Here is a 6,359-nt window from a genome sequence, read left to right on the forward strand (position 1 = left end):
CCCTGTGTGTGCACTGTAGGCTGGTCCCACTGACATCCCTGTGTGTGTACTGTAGGCTGGTCCCGCTGATATCCCTGTGTGTGCACTGTAGGCTGCTCCTGCTGACATCCCTGTGTGTGCACTGTAGGCTGGTCCCACTGACATCCCTGTGTGTGTACTGTAGGCTGGTCCTCCTGACATCCTGTGGAGCTACTGGTTTCATTATTTTCATTGAATAGATTGGAAAGCTAAGGCACAAAGTTGCTGCAGCTAGTATAACAGATTATTTCATTGTCTCTAGTTATCCACCTGCTATGCTGTTTTCCTCTTTACATCTTATTTTAGACGGGGTCTCATCATGTTCCAGACCAAACTGGTCCTTCAGCTTGGATCTCTGAATGAAGAAGACACAGGGGCAGAGCCTTGCTAGCCAGCAAGGGAGGCTCAAGGGAGTAGTGAGCCTTTGTTTTACAGCTGCTGTGACTCCACTGAACCCAGAGAGAAGAGACTAATACACTTAGACCTCTATCTAAATACGTTTATGAGACTCCAGAGCCAGGGCTCTTAACCAAGGAACAAATCATCTGTCAAGCAAGCTGCAGCACACATACAGGAATTCCTGCTGAATGACACGAAAAAAAATGCAAACAAACAAACAAACAAGCAAACAAACAAACAAGCCAGTTCTCATGTTGCACAGGGAAAAAAATAGATGCCTGTAAGTTTAAAGAGAATAGAACCAAGATTTAACCTAAACCTGTGGATGTGTTTCCTGCATGGTGCCTAACTGCTCTCAGGCTCCACTCAGCAGCCACTGGATGGGGATCTTTTCACTCACATATGCCCCTGCCAGTTCTTTTGTTAAGATCTGACACCAGAAATGATATCTCTGTGGCTAAGGATTGGACCCTGTGGGGGAGGAGACTTAGCTAAAATTTATTCAGTAGACGTATCATCATTTTATAGTTTGTGGTCCCGGATCAAAGCTGAGTAGCAGAGAGAAAAGGGTTAAGGACCTCTGCCCAACCTGGATGCATCTGCATAGAGGTGAATCAAATCAAACCATGTGGATAAAACTCAGCATTCACTTTCCGTACTGCAATTAGTAAAGTTGGTAGGTAGTCTTCCTGAATTTTTAACAGTGTACCAATTCAAATGGCTATTTAAATACTGATCACTGAGTAAAGTAATTCTCTGGAGGTTTAAATAACTATATATTAATAAGCAGATGCATATAATTGGTTTGGGGTGTGACTGGATGGAGACTATAGATTAGGACACATTTAAAGATATGAAAGGCATGTAATGTTGCCATTAATTAATACTGCTGAATGATATCAATCAGGTGCATATTTTAGGCAGTGTAAGGATAAACCTTGAATCCCATTAGCCTATTAAGTGCGATCTCCATGACTCCTTCTGTAATGGATCTTAGTTATTTCTAGAAGCAACTGTTTGCCATTATTCAAAATATATTTTATCCCAAATGGCTGTGTGCTGTTTTGCTAGATTCTCAAATACTTCAAGTGCCTCGAATGGAAATGACAGCTAGCATGGAGCTCCTAAGGCTTTGGAAGCATTCTGATACGTTCTCAGCGTAGCAGCCAATTCCCACTTTCCTGTTAATACAAATTTCATAGTTTGGTAAAACTCTAGGATGAATTAATTCTCTTCTGGCACTTACGTGACAATTATTACAAACCGAGGAGATCACAGGTACCATCTCATTACGTTCTAAATCTGAATTAATTACATTTAAACATCCAGTTCCACCAGGCGTAAAGTTCTCATACAAACTATCACAAATGTGATTTAGAAAGAATGATCCTTCGGAGGAAAACAAAACCTGCCTCTCTCTGCTCTCCTTCCCCTACTCCTCCTCGCCTCTTCCTTGGCCTGCTCTCCTTTCCAGCCCACATGTTACTTCTGTTTTATTTGAGCGAGGGTGAGGTTTTGTTCTGATCTGTCTTAGGCTCTTAGGCCGAGCTTCCCTTTGTGCTGGTTCCCATCAGCACTGAACCCTGGAAGGCAGACTCCTTTTCTATTTGTAAACATCGGGGGATGATGCTAAGGTTCGATTAGGGTTTATTCACATGTTTTAATAGCCAATGGGCCTTCCTCCTGTTTATTCTAAAGCTGCTTTTCCATTTATAAACACTCTGTAAATTAGAAAGAGTTTGTAAGAGGGAGAGAGGGAGAGAGGGAGAGAGGGAAAGGACACCATGTTTGCTTAGCTCAGAGGAAACCATCTATATGAGTCCTACAGACACAGTAAAGACCTGGGCCATAGGCACTGATGTGCTGCTTGCTGATGTCTCGGAGATACGAAACTAAGGCGTCTGTGTAATTTTTGAAAAATGAGAATCAGAACTGCGTACAGGGACAGATCTTACGGAGTTGCTCTCCTTAACTCATCTTAGTGCAATAGGTAAACCGTTGATCTTGAGTGTGCTGTCGACCCCAGAAAGACACAATGGCACTTTACTCAGTGATAAACCACCAGGAAGGAAGCAAGTCGTAGTTTGGAAAATTAGGACCTAATCTATAAGCATGGAATCCGCTGTGACTAAAGGCTATTAGGTGAGAAATCAATTGATTACCACATAGAATCCACTGGAACTAAAGATAGAGCAGTTTCCTATTCTTGCTTCTAGATAGCCTTCTCTTCTAAAGTTTGTGAGAGAATCTGAACTTTAAATCCCACAGACAGGCCACTTTATCCAACAGCCTCTGCTGCTGCATGCCTCTAATCTCCACTTTCCTTCTGTTGGTAACAGCAGATGGATCAAAGCCAGAGTACAGCTTGTTTAAGTCCCAAAATATTCTACACATCACTTCTATTTCAGATAGCAAGCTGTATAAATTAAAACATGGACAAACTTGTCAACAGCCATCAGGATTCGAAATTCAAAAGCCAGTATAATCCCTCACCCCCTTCCCCGTGTTCAGAACACACAGCTCTACCTTCACCAGCTAGAGACGAGTTAAAAATCTAACAGCTATATACATATTGCTTTAACCACATCCCAAACACTCTGCATGCATGCTCTTTAGGAAACATCAACATGGACACTGTGTTGGAAAGCCCAGTTTTATACCACGTTGCAAGTCAGTACCAACTTAAGATCTCACACACAGATGTGTCCTCAGGAGAGGGTGCTGCTGACATTCGACTCCCTAAACCTTGTTGATTCCATACTAATTGAAACCTGCACCCACTGCATCCAGATGCCACCACTCAAGGCTTTTTACTTGACATGCAGTAGCTGGCACTGTGTTTAATCAGCTAAAACTGACGGGAGCCACGGCCTATGAAGGAAAAAAAAGCAAAGCAAACCAATGTCTAGCAAGGTAAGGTGGAGTGGATCCTGGTACTCACCTGAATCAACGTCCAGATGAACTTGAATGCTAAGACTCCCCCAGCATAGGTTCTCCTTTGTTTATATTACTGGGAAAGATTCCTCCCCCCTCACTGTGTCTGCAATTGTGGAAACCAGTTACCTTGCTCATAAGCTGACTAGAGGAGCTCACTGCCGACTTCTGCCTCCCTAACTCTTGCTCCTCATGGTGCTGAGGACCCAGCCAAGTCTGGATGAAAGGCAAACTGTTTCTCTACTCTCTTGGATCTTGGGACCCTAGGCAGGAGTTGGTTGGCTGGTCTCTTACTGGTCAGGATGCTATCATGGCACTTTCCCAAAATCTACGTCCAAAAGAAAGTTACAGAAGGGTGTGAGAGAGGCAGGAGCCTGTGAACGTTTTCTGTGAGTCAGATACTTGGTTCAAATTCAACTGTTTTCCTCGGGATCTGATCTCACTCGAGCACACGTGTGTGTGTGTGTGTGTGTGTGTGTGTGTGTGTGTGTGTGTCACACACGCGCTTGTGCGTGCGTGTTTCCTTTCCCTGAGGAGGGATATTTTCTGTGTTCTCAGGTCAGCTTTGATCTTTTGCAGTTTCAGTGTTTATTTTGAGCAGTTACTCTGATGCACCATCATGCATGAAATGGTTGATTTGCTAACTCCTGTGTGCCACATAATTCCATGGATAATCTGACACCCGAATTCAGCACGAACAGGGAATTTGATAGATAGAGATTGCCTTCCCAAGACCAGGAGATCTAGAGCTTGTTAGGGGCAGCCATCCTACCAGGGACATGAACCCTCTGCACCTTGCTCTGGCCTTGGTGCTGAAACCAGAACCTGATCAGAATGGCATCTACGGAAACTTTGCCATGTTGGAGAGCCTGGCAGGATCTAAGTGCCCTCTCGTGGATCACTCTTGGGGAGCTGGACCCAGCTGAATACCCTAGGATACCCTTAGGGCACACGGTGGGCATATCTTTGCCTGGAGCCAAGAAAGTTTTGTCCAACGGTTTTTCCTGTCGCTGGAGCGACATGTCTCCTCCCACCTGGGTCGCCATGGAGACTCAGCGCCTTCCTTCTCCAGGCAAAATGGGCGAAGCTTAGTTAGCTCAGCCCTGATTGTAGCAAGCCCACTTTCTCGGACATTGTCCTTCTCCATTTTTTTTTTTTTCAGCAAAAGAAAGCTAGCCAGGGCATTAGTGCTTGAACGGAAGTGCATAGCACTCGGTACCTGAGAGCTCTCCAGGACCTGGAGACTTTGGAGAGAGCAGTTGGGAGCACCCTGAAGCTATAATGAATTGCCAACTCCCAGACACTGGAGGGTTCCCTCCTCTCAGTCCTCCCCTTTTGGGGGAAGTAGAGGTGAAGAAGGGGTTGTTTGGAAAATTCTGTTATTCCCTTTTCAATAAGCTCAGATTGTTTCTGTGATATTTTCTATGTAGATCTGTTCCCCCTCTAATATTCTCTCCATATTGAACCCTGTATATATACCTGTGGATCCACCCAGGGCTTATTAGGCGTGGGGAAAAAAATACCATTTCAGTTAAAAACTAACCCAAGCTTAACGTCTTGATACAAATGAACACATATCCAGGAGAGAAGCTAAGTCAGCAGACTCATCTAGCCCCTAAATGCCATAAACACTTTGTGTGACCCTGGTGTTCCCTGCTTTCAGTTAGTTTACTTAGTCCTTGTCTTCCATCAGCACGGCACATCTCGGATTTACTGATGAAGACTATGAGAAGTCCTCCCCTGTCTCAGGTTCATTTCGCCCTTCCGCTCACTTTTCCTCCTTCGCATCCTCTCCTCTTTATGCCCAAACAGAACAAGGCTACCGCTTTCCACCAAGACAATGGGCTTTTCCTAACTCTCCCTGCCTACCCCGCCAGCCGCCCCTGCCTGCGGGATCATCTGTATGTTTGATCTTCACTAGAGGTGCTGGAGCAAGGTCCACAGTAACTGACCCATTCTCTCGCGCCCAGGGCAGGCAGACCCCTCCTCCCGCCACCCACCCAGGCGAGTTTTTAAGCTGCTAATGAAAACCCTATGAGACACATTTCCTTTTGGTTATGTAACCAAAGGCAGCTTTTCCTGCCTCTGGTGGACTTCAGCATCATGTCTCCGCTGAGTAGGGAATGCAAGCAGCCACAGTGGGGCTGGGGACCTGGGAGCCAGGACCCGAAGGCTCGAGGATCCTAGGACACGGAACATCTGTCTGGGATCCATGCCAGCTCCTCGTCTTCAGTAACTCAAACGCACTGCTTACCTTGTAGTGGACAGGGTAGGTTCACTCCATCCTGATCGCCTCTCTCGGAACGGAGCAAGATTCAATAATTCACTCCACGGTGGATGGCGAGGGAAGAAAATACAAGAAGAGGAGGAAACAGACCAACTGGAAGCAGATGGTCCAATTTCACATCAGCCCCGGCAGGCTTTCCGGAGACTCCATTCTGCTGCTAGCGGTTGGGTCCGGCTCCTGCTCCAGCTCCGACTCGCCGGTTCCCGCGGATCCCCACCCTCGGCCCGCCCAACCTCTCCAGCCAGGTGCTGCCGTCTGGTGACTGGCTCCCTCTGGCTGGAGGGCTGGGCGCTGGGGCCACCGCGGGGCAGAGGAGTGCGCGTGTGGGCAGGGACGGAGGAGGAAGCCCGGCTGCGAGGAAACTGGGGGACAGCCTTGAGTGGCAGAGGGAATAAATCCTCGTTTAGGAGCAAAGTGATAGACCTTGCAGGGAGACGTCATGAAAGCCGCAGATTCAACGAATGCTACTCGGTTCCAGCCCCACGGGCTGAGCCGCGCTGTCAGCGCACGAAGCGACGCGTCTCTGGATAAAAGCGGGCGCAGCGCCGCGTGCTGGAGAACCAAGGCGACACAGTGATCAGCTTCGCGGCAAGGCGGAAGAGATGGAGCCGGACCCTAGCTGCCCACCCTTCGCCCAGCCTCTTGTTCATTGTAACCTGCAGTGGACTCGGGCACAGAAACAGGGGAGCGCCACAGAGAAATAGGGGATTCTAGTGCTGGG

The 6,359-nt window shown here is 47.2% G+C and overlaps 1 protein-coding gene across 3 annotated transcripts in view; it reads right to left on the bottom strand.

Moving 5' to 3' along the window:
• Kcnj6 (potassium voltage-gated channel subfamily J member 6) overlaps positions 1–6,119 on the bottom strand; it is a 254,882-nt gene extending 248,763 nt beyond the window's left edge. For all 3 annotated transcript variants that reach the window (XM_029470725.1, XM_021185320.2, XM_021185319.2), the window contains exon 1: positions 5,606–6,119. The gene's annotated coding sequence lies outside the window, so the exon portion shown is untranslated. The remainder of the gene's footprint in view (positions 1–5,605) is intronic.
• Between the last annotated feature and the right edge of the window lie 240 nt (positions 6,120–6,359).

Source organism: Mus caroli, chromosome 16 (genome assembly GCF_900094665.2).
Source record: "Mus caroli chromosome 16, CAROLI_EIJ_v1.1, whole genome shotgun sequence".
NCBI lineage: Eukaryota > Metazoa > Chordata > Mammalia > Rodentia > Muridae > Mus > Mus caroli.